General features: G+C 45.9%; 6 non-coding genes across 6 annotated transcripts; all 6 read left to right on the top strand.

Annotated features, from left to right (window-relative positions):
• The first annotated feature begins 1577 nt into the window (after positions 1 to 1577).
• Positions 1578 to 1648, top strand: TRNAG-GCC (transfer RNA glycine (anticodon GCC)). Its single transcript has one exon. It is a non-coding gene; the product is annotated as a tRNA-Gly (tRNA).
• Positions 1649 to 10541: 8893 nt separating this feature from the next.
• Positions 10542 to 10612, top strand: TRNAG-GCC (transfer RNA glycine (anticodon GCC)). The gene has a single exon. It is a non-coding gene; the product is annotated as a tRNA-Gly (tRNA).
• A 708-nt stretch (positions 10613 to 11320) lies between these two features.
• TRNAG-GCC (transfer RNA glycine (anticodon GCC)) lies at positions 11321 to 11391 on the top strand. The gene has a single exon. It is a non-coding gene; the product is annotated as a tRNA-Gly (tRNA).
• A 2244-nt stretch (positions 11392 to 13635) lies between these two features.
• TRNAG-GCC (transfer RNA glycine (anticodon GCC)) lies at positions 13636 to 13706 on the top strand. The gene has a single exon. It is a non-coding gene; the product is annotated as a tRNA-Gly (tRNA).
• A 707-nt stretch (positions 13707 to 14413) lies between these two features.
• TRNAG-GCC (transfer RNA glycine (anticodon GCC)) lies at positions 14414 to 14484 on the top strand. The gene has a single exon. It is a non-coding gene; the product is annotated as a tRNA-Gly (tRNA).
• Positions 14485 to 16750: 2266 nt separating this feature from the next.
• On the top strand, positions 16751 to 16821 carry TRNAG-GCC (transfer RNA glycine (anticodon GCC)). The gene has a single exon. It is a non-coding gene; the product is annotated as a tRNA-Gly (tRNA).
• The last annotated feature ends 1344 nt before the right edge of the window (positions 16822 to 18165 follow it).

Genomic DNA, 18165 nt, shown 5'->3' with positions numbered 1-18165 from the left:
AGCCACCCATACGGATGCATACCTAAAACCGGATTCCCACCACCATCTATCCCAGAAGAAATCCCTCATCAAGACTCTATATCATAGAGCCCAATGCATCTCCGACCATGAACACATTTCCAGTGAACTCAAACACGTACGCCAAGCTCTTAAGGCTAATGGTTACTCCGACTACACAATCCGCAAAGCCATCACTCCAACCATCAAGAAGGATCCTGTTGAGGAGCCTTTCAAGACCATCACCTTACCCTACATTGCTGGGGTCACAAAAAAGATCTCCAAAATCCTGATTAAACACAAGATCCAGGTCCGATTCAACACAGTACATAAAATCCGTGATCTGGTACCGTCTGTAAAAGATGTGGTTCCAGACATACAGTACCCTGGTGTCTACAAACTAAGTTGCCTCTGTGGTAGCAGTTACATTGGGGAGACCAAACGACATGTCTCGGACCGCATCCGTGAACATAAAGCTGACCTGAAACACGGTAGGACAAACACATCAGCCGTGGCAGATCATTGTTACAACTCAGTGGGCTCACATGACATTGACTTCTCCAAGACAGAGGTTCTCTGCAAGCCATCTGGCTATCATGAGAGATTCGTTCATGAGGCGATCCACATATACAAACACAGAGACAATTTTAACCGAGAAGATGGATTCTGGCTTAGCAATCATTGGAAGGACGTAATACACCATTTCGATACACATTAGGGTGGGTAGAATAATACATAGTGTTATATTAAAATGTGGTTTATAGCAATACAGTATATAATTAAATGTTGGGTTTATCTATGGCAGTATATAGTACGGTATATGCTCGTCTGATGTAAGAGAATAAAGTTTAGATGGAAGCATATTATACAATTTTTTACGACGTAGAATTGTAATGTATTACTTGCTGTTAGTAAATCAGCTTATTGTAGAGTATAGTAAGTATACTGATGGTGCTATGCAGTTTATACTTTAGTTTTTTATGTAGTTTATACTTTAGTTTTCTACGTGGTTGTTTAGTAACTGCAGCTACATATCATTAACATTCCTTTCCTTTGTTAATGCTACTCCCTGCACCCCCCCTTGGTGCTGCTGATCCTGCCTAATGAATGGGCATAATATGACTTTGAAACCCCCCCGCCCACCTCCTACGTATTTGCCATGAATATGCTAAATTCCTCTTCATATGCACATTCTTTTTGTTAAGGCGCTCTTCCACCTCCAACCCAGTTTATATATAAGCTCCTAGCTTGGTAGTGTCTCATTCTTCAACTGAAGACGGCTGCTTGCGTTGTAGCCGAAACGTCGTGAGAATTATTTCATTTTATTATGTTTTATTTTTTATTATTTTATTACTTCCCTTCTACGTGACTTTACCGAAAGAACCAAGAAGAGGTGAAGAAATATTTTAACAACATCCCAATAACTTGCATATAATCAATTTAGTCCATCTTCATCTTCGGATATTCATGAAAAATGGGAAAGTCAGGAGCCTAAGAAACACAGAAAAGCCTCACTTACACGCGACTGAAAGAAGATCAGTATTCATGCATCTCACGTAAAATCACACCAGACACACGAGGCATTGGTGGTTCAGTGGTAGAATTCTCGCCTGCCATGCGGGAGGCCCGGGTTCGATTCCTGGCCGATGCACTTTTATCCAACTAAACAACAATAAACTGCAAATTTGGAGCAAATATAAAAAAGAACCCACCATCATCTGCATATCGTGATGATAAAATTCAGATTCTATATATACAGAGAAAACACAATTTTGGAGGATGGAAAAAATAAGAGTATTCATGCATCTCACGTAAAAAGAATTCGAGCGGAATGTGGTATAGGTGATTCAGTGGTAGAATTCTGGACTGCCACGTGGGAGACCTGGGATCGATTCCTGGCCAATGCACTTTTATCCAGATAAGCAACATCATAACCGATTAAAATGCACGTGGAGTGGTTTCAAGAAAATGACTTTCCATGTCAATGAAGAATATTAATCGTGTAATGCGGGCGTAAGCGACCTTCCGGAGGTGACGTCACGGGGGGTGGAGTCATGTGACGTGGGGGTAAGGTTCGGGGCTTTAAGCGGGTAAACCGGAAGGGGAAGGTAGTCGGGGTGTGAGCGGAAAAGAGTGAGGCCACGCGGGCAAGTGTGGAGAGGGGGGGCGCCGACGGCGATCGGGAGCCAACCCCGAAGATAAGAGGAAGCTGCGGAGTGGTGTGCAGCTGGGGAGGAGACAGCCAGGAGGGCTGCGTGTTAGAGGCAGCGGTGTGGCTGCCAGGAGGAGCTGCGGAGAGAGAGAGAGAGCAAGAAGCTGTGAGAGCTGCGGAGGGAGAAGAGCAGCAGAGAGTACAGCCAAGGGGGGCTGTGTGAGAGAAACAGCAGCGGAGCTGCTGTTGGGGATCGGGCCGACATTGGAGTCAGCACCGTGGAGAAGCTACAGAGTAAAGACAGCCGTGTGGGTGTACAGCACGAACCGAATAATAAAGGACACTGAGCCAGACATCGTGGTCCAGTCGTTTATTACACTGGTGTCGGAAGTGCAACGGCATGTCGAAACAAGTGGGGAAGAAAGTTAATCCGGCGCCAGCATCGGCTTCTTCGTCCGACGACGACGAACTCCCTCCAACCACGGATCCTGTTGGGGTGGTGGAGGAGAGCCAGGCTGAGGCGACCACGGGAACGGGTGTGGAGGATGTTGGCGCGGTGGCGGGTCCGTCGACATCATCAGACGCGGATCAACGATGGCAAGCGATGGCGGTACAACTGGAGGCACTTCAGGACGTCCTGGCGCATCTATGCCATCTCGTCGCGCCAGGGACGATGGATGATGCAAGTGGTGCTCCGCGGGCCGCCACGTTGCCTGTCCTGCCGCCGCCATTGCCCACGCGGCAAGAGGCCGCCATTTTGCGCGCTCCGTGGCGCCAAACCGCCATCTTGGCCACGCCGCGGGCCGACGCCATTTTGAATTTGCCATCACAACCACCACCATTGGAAGACGGCGGGAAGAGGAGTCGGAGTCGCCACCTTACAACAGTTAAAGAATTTTCCGTCGGTGGGGACTGGAGCGCGTTCGCCTGCCGCTTCTTGGCGGCGGTACGCACAGCAAGATGGACCGATGCGGAGGCTTTGGAGGTGTTGCCGACTCTTCTGGACGACGAATCTGTCCGATTCTTCCGTTCCATAGCGACCGATAAGAAGGCAACTTTACGTGGTGTTTTTCAAGAAATGGCCGATGCTTATGAGCCACCAGATGATGCGCATCGGCGATTCGCTCAACGACAACGAGCACCAGAGGAGTCGCCCGTGGCGTTCAGGGGTGCGGTGCTGGAGCTGGCCATGGCAGCTTATCCTGAGACGCCACAGGACCTGCTTGAGCCTCTCATATTAGGGAAAATGTTGGAGTTGTCTCGGGATCTAGGGATCCCCATGCCTGTGTGTGGGCATGAGAAGCTAACTTCCCGGATGGCTGCTAAGTGTCTCGATGCGCAATTCAACCTCCGTCGCTGGAAACAAGTGACGGCGTGGACGGGGGGGCCCGTCAAAGAAGGGGATGCGCTGGGGTGGGACCCTGCGCAGGCCGTCTATGTTCCGGATGACCGGGGCCCTCAACAACTGACGGCCGCCTCCGCTCCATGGACGGGACGCGGCGGGCCGAGACCGCGCGCGATGCTACCAGAACGGGGCCGTCAGGAGGCGAGGCCTGCGCTTCGGTGCAACGAGGCCGAATGTTTCCGCTGCGGGCGTAGGGGCCACTACGCCAGAGACTGCTGGGCCCGCTTCCCGGCTCCGCCGCAGCAGGAGGCCTCGGCACCGGTCAAGTCGGCTAAAGATCCTCCGAAACAGGCATGTCGGCACGCACCAGACACTCGGCAAGGCTTTCCACCTCACCCACCACCTGTGTTGCGCGATCCTATTGTTGTTGTTAAAGAAAGGCCATCGACGGGGCCTTGTCATTCAGTTACGCAGTGGCGCAAATTGGCACGGAGAGTTGTCGCGGCCGCTACGGGTTCGTCCACTGTACCGGGGTCCATACAAGGTGTGGACGTGCGCATTTTGGTCGACTCGGGGGCGTCTGCGACTATTATATCGGATGTCATTTTCCATCTGTTGGGCATTCCGTCGGGGGCTGTGCGTCCGGTTTATGGGTCGTGCGTCGCTGCGAACGGGGGTAGCATGGGCATCGTGGGTCAGGTGGATGCTAAGATATCTATTGGGGATGTGTCGGCCTCGGGTGTTGTGTTGATATCGAGATCTTTGGCGGTTCCTTGTTTGTTAGGCACCGATTTTTTGGCTAAGATGCCCATTTTGATCAAAATCAATGAGAATTGTATTGAACTGCCGGGGGGCCGTCAAATCTCGTTTCTGCCGTCGCCCTGGGGGCGACCTGCTTCGGCCGTACAAGTGCAGGCGCTGTCCGTCGCATCTGTGGACATTCCACCTGGTACACAGATGCTTATACCCTTGCGGTATCGGAAGCCCCTGCCTGATCGGCTAGGAGCAGTAGGGGTCTTGTTGTCACCGTCCGCCACAATAACAACCGGGTTGGCGTTAGTGGGGGCACAGACCATCGTCCGGCCGGATCAATTACCGTTTTTACAGGTGCTTAATGCGGGGGGAGAAAACGTCCGTGTCCCGGCCGGTACGGTTGTGGCACATGCCACTACGGCGTTTGCGACCCATGATTGTCCACATAGCCGGGGAGTTGTTGCTGGGGTTTCCGAGCCAAGGAGTTCGGATGATCGTTGGGTTGCTCAATTATGTGACGAAAATTCTTCCCTGTCCATGGAGCAACGTGGTGCGCTGCGTAAATTGTTGTTGACATATTCCGATGTGTTCAGCTCCGATGATTTGGATTTGGGCCGCACTTCCTTGCTTTACCATCACATTGAGACGGGCGATGCTGCCCCTATTCGATTAAATTCGCATCGGATGAGTCCTGCGGAGCGAGAACACGTACGGGGGGCAGTGGAAGACATGTTGGCTGCGGACATTATATCGCCATCTAACAGCCCATGGGGCGCTCCAGTCGTCTTGGTTAAGAAGAAGGATGGCAAATTGCGATTTTGTGTTGATTTCCGCAAATTGAATAAGATATCGGTGGCAGATGCGTACCCCCTGCCGCGTATGGATGACTCCCTCGACGCATTGTCGGGGGCTAAGTTCTTTTCCACACTGGACCTCTCTTCGGGATTTTGGCAGCTTCCCCTTGACGAGTCCTCACGGGAGAAAACCGCTTTCCGTACGCCGCAGGGGTTATTTCAATTCAACTGTCTCCCGATGGGATTGAATGCGGCCCCTGCTACATTTCAAAGATTGATGGAGCTCGTTTTGACGGGGTTGCAGTGGGAGACATGTCTTATATATTTGGACGATATCATTGTCTTCAGCCGCACATTCGATGAACATTTGACGCGGCTGGAGACAGTGTTCACGAGGATGCGTTCTGCCAAATTGAAATTCAAACCAAAGAAATGTCACCTACTGCAACGGTCCGTCCGCTATTTGGGGCACATTGTGAGCGCTGAGGGAGTGTCCACGGATCCGGAAAAGACGGCGTGCGTCCGGGATTGGCCGACTCCGGCCACCGTGGGGGATGTTCGGCGGTTTTTGGGATTTGCCTCGTATTACCGAAGATTCGTGCCGGGTTTTGCGACGATTGCGAGGCCTTTGCATCTCCTTACGGGTAAAGGACGGAAGTTTGGTTGGGGACAGCCGGAGGAGGCGGCCTTTCGGAGTCTGCGTGATCTATTGGCCACGGCCCCAACATTGGATTATCCCGATTTCGATCACCCATTCATTCTTGATACGGACGCGAGTGACACAGGTATTGGGGCGGTGTTATCACGGTCTAGAGGGGGTGTAGAGCGTGTCGTGGCGTATGGTAGCCGAGTCTTGTCTCCTGCGGAAACCCGCTACTGTGTCACTCGCAGAGAACTATTGGCGGTTGTTTTTTTCCTACGGCAATTTCGACCATACCTCTACGGTCGTTCTTTTATTGTGCGTACGGATCATGCGGCCTTGCAATATGCCCTTAAAATTGACCAGCCATCCGGACAGTTGGCACGTTGGTTGGACACGCTACAGGAATTTTCCTTCCAAATTCAACATCGGAAGGGTGTGCGCCATGCGAACGCTGACGCACTTTCCAGATTACCGCGGCGCGGCCCTTGTAAATGTGAGTCGGGGACGCATAGGTGTTCGCCGATTCCAAACCCCCCTCAGCCGCTCACGCTGGCCGTCGAGAAGTCGGACACTCCGATGGAACCGGGACCGGCTGACGGGGTTTTGAATCTGCCGCGGTCTGTCTGGATCCGGGAACAGATGATGGATGAGTCATTGGTGTCCTTGCGGAAGCGGTCTGCTAAGGACAATGGGAGTCCGAGTACGGCTGTGGGGCCGCAAACCGCTCTCCGAGATGGTCTGCTTATGTGGCGGGAGGGGTTCCAGGAACGTTGGCGCCTGGTGGTACCAACGTCCTTGCGGTTCGAGTTGATTAGAACCCTCCATTGTGACACTCTCTTACATTTAGGGGTGCAGAAGACCTTGTTGACGTTGCAACGTCATTATTTTTGGCACGGCATGGCGACAGATGTCGTAGGGCACGTGCGCGCGTGCCCTGCGTGTGCACAACGTAAGCCGCCGAAACATCCTTACGTGCCGCCTCTCCAGTCTATTCAGGTGTCTCGAGTCAATGAATTGGTGGCACTGGACATATTGGGACCTTTTCCACCATCGGCGAGGGGTAATAAATATTTGCTGGTAGGGGTTGAGTACCTCTCCCGTTGGCCGATGGCCTGGCCGTTGCCCGATCAGTCGGCCGCGGCCATTACCGACGCCTTTTTGTTTGGGTATATTATGGATAAGGGGGCGCCTGAGAGACTCCTCACGGACCAGGGCAGGAATTTCTCTTCTAAATTATTGGCGGAAGTGTGCGCGGGCCTTGGGACTAAGAAAGTACGGACATCCCCATACCATCCGCAGACGGATGGTATGGTTGAACGGCTGAACAGGACATTGTCTGCCATGCTTTGCCATACCGTGAGTGAACAACAATCAGATTGGGATCTGCACATCCCCGGGGTGCTTTCGGCGTACAGGATGACGCCTCATGCGGCTACAGGATATTCGCCGTTTTACCTTATGTATGGTCGGGAAAACGTGCCGCCGGTGGATGTGCAATTGGGAACTGGGGTGAAGGGACCTCGGAAACCACTTCCTGAATACATCCAGGACACGGTTCGCCGAGTCACGGAGGCGCGGGAGAATGCCCGCGTGGCTACGGCCAAAGCCCAGGCCCGGAACGAGCGATATGCGCGACGGTCTGAGGGGGAGTGCCCTTGGAAGGTTGGGGACCTAGCCTGGCTTCATTGTCCACAGGTACGTCCGGGGACCTCGCCGAAATTGCACAAACCCTGGCATGGTCCCGTACGCCTCATTGCGGTTCCCAACCCACAGACAGCACGCGTCCAGATTGGGTCTCGTCGCTGGGTTGTGCATACGTCGCGCTTGAAACCATATGTTGCTCCCTTACATGATGCGTCATCCCCCAATATTGCCTTGCCGGGGTCTGTTGCTGCTGACTCTCCCCTGCCTGCGTCCATTGATCTCGCTAGAGCGCCTGTCGTACCTGTTCCAGACAGGCCGGCCGTGACATTGCGGGGGACGAGGGGCCCTGCTCGGAGGACGCCTGCCAGGTCTGCGGGACCTTCGAGCCCTGCAGCCCTTCCGACCCAGCTGCGGGCACGGTCACAGGACAAGCCCAAGACTAACTCTTTAGAGACACGGGACGGCGGTGGACTTCCAGCTGCGACAGGGGGATTACCCCCTGTCGTTCCTCGACTTTCATCGCGTTCCCGTTCTGCGAGTGGGCCGCCGACCGTCCGGGACGGGCCAGCGACCCGCACACGTTCCAAATCGCTTACGTTTCGTTGATTGTTGCTGTCTTGTTATTTTTTTCTTACAGTTGTATTTATTGCATGCTTTTGTACGATCGTTGATGTTGATTGCGTTGTTGTTGTTCTTGCTGTTACATTATATGCTTAGTGTCCTTTAGGGGGGGAAGCTCGGTTCGCCGCATTACGATTTGCTATTGGTCAGCCGAGGTCGGCTGGGATTTTTCTACGGGGGAGGGTGGTGTAATGCGGGCGTAAGCGACCTTCCGGAGGTGACGTCACGGGGGGTGGAGTCATGTGACGTGGGGGTAAGGTTCGGGGCTTTAAGCGGGTAAACCGGAAGGGGAAGGTAGTCGGGGTGTGAGCGGAAAAGAGTGAGGCCACGCGGGCAAGTGTGGAGAGGGGGGGCGCCGACGGCGATCGGGAGCCAACCCCGAAGATAAGAGGAAGCTGCGGAGTGGTGTGCAGCTGGGGAGGAGACAGCCAGGAGGGCTGCGTGTTAGAGGCAGCGGTGTGGCTGCCAGGAGGAGCTGCGGAGAGAGAGAGAGAGCAAGAAGCTGTGAGAGCTGCGGAGGGAGAAGAGCAGCAGAGAGTACAGCCAAGGGGGGCTGTGTGAGAGAAACAGCAGCGGAGCTGCTGTTGGGGATCGGGCCGACATTGGAGTCAGCACCGTGGAGAAGCTACAGAGTAAAGACAGCCGTGTGGGTGTACAGCACGAACCGAATAATAAAGGACACTGAGCCAGACATCGTGGTCCAGTCGTTTATTACAATCGCATAAAATTCATTCCCTTGTATACTTGCAGAAAACAACACGGTGGGGTCACTTTCAGCTGCGGAAATCAGGTCGCAGTTATTTTGACAACGAAATGCAATAACTTGTATTGGACACGAGCAGTGACAAATGATTTCTCTTTGCGGAAAGCGGTTCTACAAAAATCTTTATAACAGGTGAAGAAATATTTTTAACAACATCCAAATAACTTGCATATAATCAATGTAGTCCATCTTCGGATATTCATGAAAAATGGGAAAGTCAAGAGCTTAAGAAACACAGAAAAGTCTCACACTCGACTGAAAGAAGATCAGTATTCAAGCATCTCACGCAAAATCACACCAGACACACGAGGCATCGGTGGTTCAGTGGTAGAATTCTCGACTGCCACGATTCCCGGCCGATGCACTTTTATCCAACTAAACAACAATAAACTGCAAATTTGGAGCGAATATAAAAAAGAACCCACCATCATCTGCAGATCGTGATGAAAAAATTCAGATTCTATATATACAGAGAAAACGCAATTTTGGAGGATGGAAAAAAGAAGAGTATTCATGCATCTCACGTAAAATAAATTCGAGTGGAATGTGGTATTGGTGATTCAGTGGTAGAATTCTGGACTGCCACGTGGGAGACCTGGGATCGATTCCTGACCAATGCACTTTGATCCAGATAAGCAACATCATAACCGATTAAAATGCACGTGGAGTGGTTTCAAGAAAATGACTTTCCATGTCAATGAAGAATATTAATCGCATAAAATTCATTCCCTTGTATACTTGCAGAAAACAACACGGTGGGGTCACTTTCAGCTGCGGAAATCAGGTCGCAGTTATTTTGACAACGAAATGCAATAACTTGTATTGGACACGAGCAGTGACAAATGATTTCTCTTTGCGGAAAGCGGTTCTACAAAAATCTTTATAACAGGTGAAGAAATATTTTTAACAACATCCAAATAACTTGCATATAATCAATGTAGTCCATCTTCGGATATTCATGAAAAATGGGAAAGTCAAGAGCTTAAGAAACACAGAAAAGTCTCACACTCGACTGAAAGAAGATCAGTATTCAAGCATCTCACGCAAAATCACACCAGACACACGAGGCATCGGTGGTTCAGTGGTAGAATTCTCGACTGCCACGATTCCCGGCCGATGCACTTTTATCCAACTAAACAACAATAAACTGCAAATTTGGAGCGAATATAAAAAAGAACCCACCATCATCTGCAGATCGTGATGAAAAAATTCAGATTCTATATATACAGAGAAAACGCAATTTTGGAGGATGGAAAAAAGAAGAGTATTCATGCATCTCACGTAAAATAAATTTGAGTGGAATGTGGTATTGGTGATTCAGTGGTAGAATTCTGGACTGCCACGTGGGAGACCTGGGATCGATTCCTGACCAATGCACTTTGATCCAGATAAGCAACATTATAACCGATTAAAATGCACGTGGAGTGGTTTCAAGAAAATGACTTTCCATGTCAATGAAGAATATTAATCGCATAAAATTCATTCCCTTGTATACTTGCAGAAAACAACACGGTGGGGTCACTTTCAGCTGCGGAAATCAGGTCGCAGTTATTTTGACAACGAAATGCAATAACTAGTATTGGACACGAGTAGTGACAAAGGATTTCTCTTGCGGAAAGCGGTTCTACAAAAATCTTTATAACAGGTGAAGAAATATTTTTAACAACATCCCAATAACTTGCATATAATCAATTTAGTCCATCTTCATCTTCGGATATTCATGAAAAATGGGAAAGTCAGGAGCCTAAGAAACACAGAAAAGTCTCACACTCGACTGAAAGAAGATCAGTATTCAAGCATCTCACGTAAAATCACACCAGACACACGAGGCATCGGTGGTTCAGTGGTAGAATTCTCGCCTGCCACGCGGGAGGCACGGGTTCGATTCCCGACCGATGCACTTTTATCCAACTAAACAACAATAAACTGCAAATTTGGAGCGAATATAAAAAAGAACCCACCATCATCTGCAGATCGTGATGAAAAAATTCAGATTCTATATATACAGAGAAAACGCAATTTTGGAGGATGGAAAAAAGAAGAGTATTCATGCATCTCACGTAAAATTAATTCGAGTGGAATGTGGTATTGGTGATTCAGTGGTAGAATTCTAGACTGCCACGTGGGAGACCTGGGATCGTTTACTGGCCAATGCACTTTTATCCAGATAAGCAACATCATAACCGATTAAAATGCACGTGGAGTGGTTTCAAGAAAATGACTTTCCATGTCAATGAAGAATATTTATCGCATAAAATTCATTCCCTTGTATACTTGCAGAAAAAAACACGGTGGGGTCACTTTCAGCTGCGGAAATCAGGTCGCAGTTATTTTGACAACGAAATGCAATAACTAGTATTGGACACGAGTAGTGACAAAGGATTTCTCTTGCGGAAAGCGGTTCTACAAAAATCTTTATAACAGGTGAAGAAATATTTTTAACAACATCCCAATAACTTGCATATAATCAATTTAGTCCATCTTCATCTTCGGATATTCATGAAAAATGGGAAAGTCAGGAGCCTAAGAAACACAGAAAAGTCTCACACTCGACTGAAAGAAGATCAGTATTCAAGCATCTCACGTAAAATCACACCAGACACACGAGGCATCGGTGGTTCAGTGGTAGAATTCTCGCCTGCCACGCGGGAGGCACGGGTTCGATTCCCGACCGATGCACTTTTATCCAACTAAACAACAATAAACTGCCAATTTGGAGCGAATATAAAAAAGAACCCACCATCATCTGCATATCGTGATGATAAAATTCACATTCTATATACACAGAGAAAACGCAATTTTGGAGGATGGAAAAAATAAGAGTATTCATGCATCTCACGTAAAAAGAATTCGAGCGGAATGTGGTATTGGTGATTCAGTGGTAGAATTCTGGACTGCCACGTGGGAGACCTGGGATCGATTCCTGGCAAATGCACTTTTATCCAGATAAGCAACATTATAACCGATTAAAATGCACGTGGAGTGGTTTCAAGAAAATGACTTTCCATGTCAATGAAAAATATTTATCGCATAAAATTCATTCCCTTGTATACTTGCAGAAAAAAACACGGTGGAGTCACTTTCAGCTGCGGAAATCAGGTCGCAGTTATTTTGTCAACGAAATGCAATAACTAGTATTGGACACGAGTAGTGACAAATGATTTCTCTTTGCGGAAAGCGGTTCTACAAAAATCATTATAACAGGTGAAGAAATATTTTAACAACATCCCAATAACTAGCATATAATCAATTTAGTCCATCTTCATCTTCGGATATTCATGAAAAATAGGAAAGTCAGGAGCCTAAGAAACACAGAAAAGTCTCACACTCGACTGAAAGAAGATCAGTATTCATGCATCTCACGTAAAATCACACCAGACACACGAGGCATCGGTGGTTCAGTGGTAGGATTCTCGCCTGCCATGCGGGAGGCACGGGTTCGATTCCCTGACCGATGCACTTTTATCCAACTAAACAGCAAAAAACTGCAAATTTGGAGCGAATATAAAAAAGAACCCACCATCATCTGCAGATCGTGATGAAAAAATTCAGATTCTATATATACAGAGAAAACGCAATTTTGGAGGATGGAAAAAAGAAGAGTATTCATGCATCTCACGTAAAATAAATTCGAGTGGAATGTGGTATTGGTGATTCAGTGGTAGAATTCTAGACTACCACGTGGGAGACCTGGGATCGATTCCTGGCCAATGCACTTTTATCCAGATAAGCAACATTATAACCGATTAAAATGCACGTGGAGTGGTTTCAAGAAAATGACTTTCCATGTCAATGAAGAATATTAATCGCATAAAATTCATTCCCTTGTATACTTGCAGAAAAAACACGGTGGGGTCACTTTCAGATGCGGAAATCAGGTCGCAGTTCTTTTGACAACGAAATGCAATAACTAGTATTGGACACGAGTAGTGACAAAGGATTTCTCTTTGCGGAAAGCGGTTCTACAAAAATCTTTATAACAGGTGAAGAAATATTTTTAACAACATCTAAATAACTTGCATATAATCAATGTAGTCCATCTTCGGATATTCATGAAAAATGGGAAAGTCAAGAGCTTAAGAAACACAGAAAAGTCTCACACTCGACTGAAAGAAGATCAGTATTCAAGCATCTCACGCAAAATCACACCAGACACACGAGGCATCGGTGGTTCAGTGGTAGAATTCTCGACTGCCACGATTCCCGGCCGATGCACTTTTATCCAACTAAACAACAATAAACTGCAAATTTGGAGCGAATATAAAAAAGAACCCACCATCATCTGCAGATCGTGATGAAAAAATTCAGATTCTATATATACAGAGAAAACGCAATTTTGGAGGATGGAAAAAAGAAGAGTATTCATGCATCTCACGTAAAATAAATTCGAGTGGAATGTGGTATTGGTGATTCAGTGGTAGAATTCTGGACTGCCACGTGGGAGACCTGGGATCGATTCCTGACCAATGCACTTTGATCCAGATAAGCAACATTATAACCGATTAAAATGCACGTGGAGTGGTTTCAAGAAAATGACTTTCCATGTCAATGAAGAATATTAATCGCATAAAATTCATTCCCTTGTATACTTGCAGAAAACAACACGGTGGGGTCACTTTCAGCTGCGGAAATCAGGTCGCAGTTATTTTGACAACGAAATGCAATAACTAGTATTGGACACGAGTAGTGACAAAGGATTTCTCTTGCGGAAAGCAGTTCTACAAAAATCTTTATAACAGGTGAAGAAATATTTTTAACAACATCCCAATAACTTGCATATAATCAATTTAGTCCATCTTCATCTTCGGATATTTATGAAAAATGGGAAAGTCAGGAGCCTAAGAAACACAGAAAAGTCTCACACTCGACTGAAAGAAGATCAGTATTCAAGCATCTCACGTAAAATCACACCAGACACACGAGGCATCGGTGGTTCAGTGGTAGAATTCTCGCCTGCCACGCGGGAGGCACGGGTTCGATTCCCGACCGATGCACTTTTATCCAACTAAACAACAATAAACTGCAAATTTGGAGCGAATATAAAAAAGAACCCACCATCATCTGCAGATCGTGATGAAAAAATTCAGATTCTATATATACAGAGAAAACGCAATTTTGGAGGATGGAAAAAAGAAGAGTATTCATGCATCTCACGTAAAATTAATTCGAGTGGAATGTGGTATTGGTGATTCAGTGGTAGAATTCTGGACTGCCACGTGGGAGACCTGGGATCGTTTACTGGCCAATGCACTTTTATCCAGATAAGCAACATCATAACCGATGAAAATGCACGTGGAGTGGTTTCAAGAAAATGACTTTCCATGTCAATGAAGAATATTAATCGCATAAAATTCATTCCCTTGTATACTTGCAGAAAAAAACACGGTGGGGTCACTTTCAGCTGCGGAAATCAGGTCGCAGTTATTTTGACAACGAAATGCAATAACTAGTATTGGACACGAGTAGTGACAAAGGATTTCTCTTTGCGGAAAACGGTTCTACCAAATCTTTATAACAGGTGAAGAAATATTTTAACAACATCCCAATAACTAGCATATACTCAATTTAGTCCATCTTCATCTTCGGATATTCATGAAAAATAGGAAAGTCAGGAGCCTAAGAAACACAGAAAAGTCTTACACGCTACTGAAAGAAGATCAGTATTCATGCATCTCACGTAAAATCACACCAGACACACGAGGCATTGGTGGTTCAGTGGTAGAATTCTCGCCTGCCATGCGGGAGGCCCGGGTTCGATTCCTGGCCGATGCACTTTTATCCAACTAAACAACAATAAACTGCAAATTTGGAGCAAATATAAAAAAGAACCCACCATCATCTGCATATCGTGATGATAACATTCACATTCTATATACACAGAGAAAACGCAATTTTGGAGGATGGAAAAAATAAGAGTATTCATGCATCTCACGTAAAAAGAATTCGAGCGGAATGTGGTATTGGTGATTCAGTGGTAGAATTCTGGACTGCCACGTGGGAGACCTGGGATCGATTCCTGGCAAATTCACTTTTATCCAGATAAGCAACATTATAACCGATTAAAATGCACGTGGAGTGGTTTCAAGAAAATGACTTTCCATGTCAATGAAGAATATTTATCGCATAAAATTCATTCCCTTGTATACTTGCAGAAAAAAACACGGTGGGGTCACTTTCAGCTGCGGAAATCAGGTCGCAGTTATTTTGTCAACGAAATGCAATAACTAGTATTGGACACGAGTAGTGACAAATGATTTCTCTTTGCGGAAAGCGGTTCTACAAAAATCATTATAACAGGTGAAGAAATATTTTAACAACATCCCAATAACTAGCATATAATCAATTTAGTCCATCTTCATCTTCGGATATTCATGAAAAATAGGAAAGTCAGGAGCCTAAGAAACACAGAAAAGTCTCACACTCGACTGAAAGAAGATCAGTATTCATGCATCTCACGTAAAATCACACCAGACACACGAGGCATCGGTGGTTCAGTGGTAGAATTCTCGCCTGCCATGCGGGAGGCACGGGTTCGATTCCCTGACCGATGCACTTTTATCCAACTAAACAACAAAAAACTGCAAATTTGGAGCGAATATAAAAAAGAACCCACCATCATCTGCAGATCGTGATGAAAAAATTCAGATTCTATATATACAGAGAAAACGCAATTTTGGAGGATGGAAAAAAGAAGAGTATTCATGCATCTCACGTAAAATAAATTCGAGTGGAATGTGGTATTGGTGATTCAGTGGTAGAATTCTAGACTGCCACGTGGGAGACCTGGGATCGATTCCTGGCCAATGCACTTTTATCCAGATGAGCAACATTATAACCGATTAAAATGCACGTGGAGTGGTTTCAAGAAAATGACTTTCCATGTCAATGAAGAATATTAATCGCATAAAATTCATTCCCTTGTATACTTGCAGAAAAAACACGGTGGGGTCACTTTCAGATGCGGAAATCAGGTCGCAGTTATTTTGACAACGAAATGCAATAACTAGTATTGGACACGAGTAGTGACAAAGGATTTCTCTGTGCGGAAAGCGGTTCTACCAAATCTTTATAACAGGTGAAGAAATATTTTTAACAACATCCCAATAACTTGCATATAATCAATTTAGTCCATCTTCATCTTCGGATATTCATGAAAAATAGGAAAGTCAGGAGCCTAAGAAACACAGAAAAGTCTTACACGCTACTGAAAGAAGATCAGTATTCATGCATCTCACGTAAAATCACACCAGACACACGAGGCATTGGTGGTTCAGTGGTAGAATTCTCGCATGCCATGCGGGAGGCCAGGGTTCGATTCCCGGCTGATGCACTTTTATCCAACTAAACAACAATAAACTGCAAATTTGGAGCGAATATAAAAAAAGAACCCACCATCATCTGCATATCGTGATGATAAAATTCAGATTCTATATACACAGAGAAAACGCAATTTTGGAGGATGGAAAAAATAAGAGTATTCATGCATCTCACGTAAAAAGAATTCGAGCGGAATGTGGTATTGGTGATTCAGTGGTAGAATTCTGGACTGCCACGTGGGAGACCTGGGATCGATTCCTGGCCAATGCACTTTTATCCAGATAAGGAACATTATAACCGATCAAAATGCACGTGGAGTGGTTTCAAGAAAATGACTTTCCATGTCAATGAAAAATATTAATCGCATAAATTGCATTCCCTTGTATACTTGCAGAAAAAACACGGTGGGGTCACTTTCAGCTGCGGAAATCAGGTCGCAGTTATTTTGACAACGAAATGCAATAACTAGTATTGGACACGAGTAGTGACAAATGATTTCTCTTTGCGGAAAGCGGTTCAACAAAAATCATTATAACAGGTGAAGAAATATTTTAACAACATCCCAATAACTAGCATATACTCAATTTAGTCCATCTTCATCTTCGGATATTCATGAAAAATAGGAAAGTCAGGAGCCTAAGAAACACAGAAAAGTCTTACACGCTACTGAAAGAAGATCAGTATTCATGCATCTCACGTAAAATCACACCAGACACACGAGGCATTGGTGGTTCAGTGGTAGAATTCTCGCCTGCCATGCGGGAGGCCCGGGTTCGATTCCTGGCCGATGCACTTTTATCCAACTAAACAACAATAAACTGCAAATTTGGAGCAAATATAAAAAAGAACCCACCATCATCTGCATATCGTGATGATAAAATTCACATTCTATATACACAGAGAAAACGCAATTTTGGAGGATGGAAAAAATAAGAGTATTCATGCATCTCACGTAAAAAGAATTCGAGCGGAATGTGGTATTGGTGATTCAATGGTAGAATTCTGGACTGCCACGTGGGAGACCTGGGATCGATTCCTGGCAAATGCACTTTTATCCAGATAAGCAACATTATAACCGATTAAAATGCACGTGGAGTGGTTTCAAGAAAATGACTTTCCATGTCAATGAAGAATATTTATCGCATAAAATTCATTCCCTTGTATACTTGCAGAAAAAAACACGGTGGGGTCACTTTCAGCTGCGGAAATCAGGTCGCAGTTATTTTGTCAACGAAATGCAATAACTAGTATTGGACACGAGTAGTGACAAATGATTTCTCTTTGCGGAAAGCGGTTCTACAAAAATCATTATAACAGGTGAAGAAATATTTTAACAACATCCCAATAACTAGCATATAATCAATTTAGTCCATCTTCATCTTCGGATATTCATGAAAAATAGGAAAGTCAGGAGCCTAAGAAACACAGAAAAGTCTCACACTCGACTGAAAGAAGATCAGTATTCATGCATCTCACGTAAAATCACACCAGACACACGAGGCATCGGTGGTTCAGTGGTAGAATTCTCGCCTGCCATGCGGGAGGCACGGGTTCGATTCCCTGACCGATGCACTTTTATCCAACTAAACAACAAAAAACTGCAAATTTGGAGCGAATATAAAAAAGAACCCACCATCATCTGCAGATCGTGATGAAAAAATTCAGATTCTATATATACAGAGAAAACGCAATTTTGGAGGATGGAAAAAAGAAGAGTATTCATGCATCTCACGTAAAATAAATTCGAGTGGAATGTGGTATTGGTGATTCAGTGGTAGAATTCTAGACTGCCACGTGGGAGACCTGGGATCGATTCCTGGCCAATGCACTTTTATCCAGATAAGCAACATTATAACCGATTAAAATGCACGTGGAGTGGTTTCAAGAAAATGACTTTCCATGTCAATGAAGAATATTAATCGCATAAAATTCATTCCCTTGTATACTTGCAGAAAAAACACGGTGGGGTCACTTTCAGATGCGGAAATCAGGTCGCAGTTATTTTGACAACGAAATGCAATAACTAGTATTGGACACGAGTAGTGACAAAGGATTTCTCTGTGCGGAAAGCGGTTCTACCAAATCTTTATAACAGGTGAAGAAATATTTTTAACAACATCCCAATAACTTGCATAT

This window comes from Lampetra planeri, chromosome 4 (assembly GCF_965212315.1).
Source record: "Lampetra planeri chromosome 4, kcLamPlan1.2.h2, whole genome shotgun sequence".
Taxonomy (NCBI): Eukaryota; Metazoa; Chordata; class Hyperoartia; order Petromyzontiformes; family Petromyzontidae; genus Lampetra; species Lampetra planeri.
This window is presented reverse-complemented; position numbering and strand designations above follow the sequence as displayed.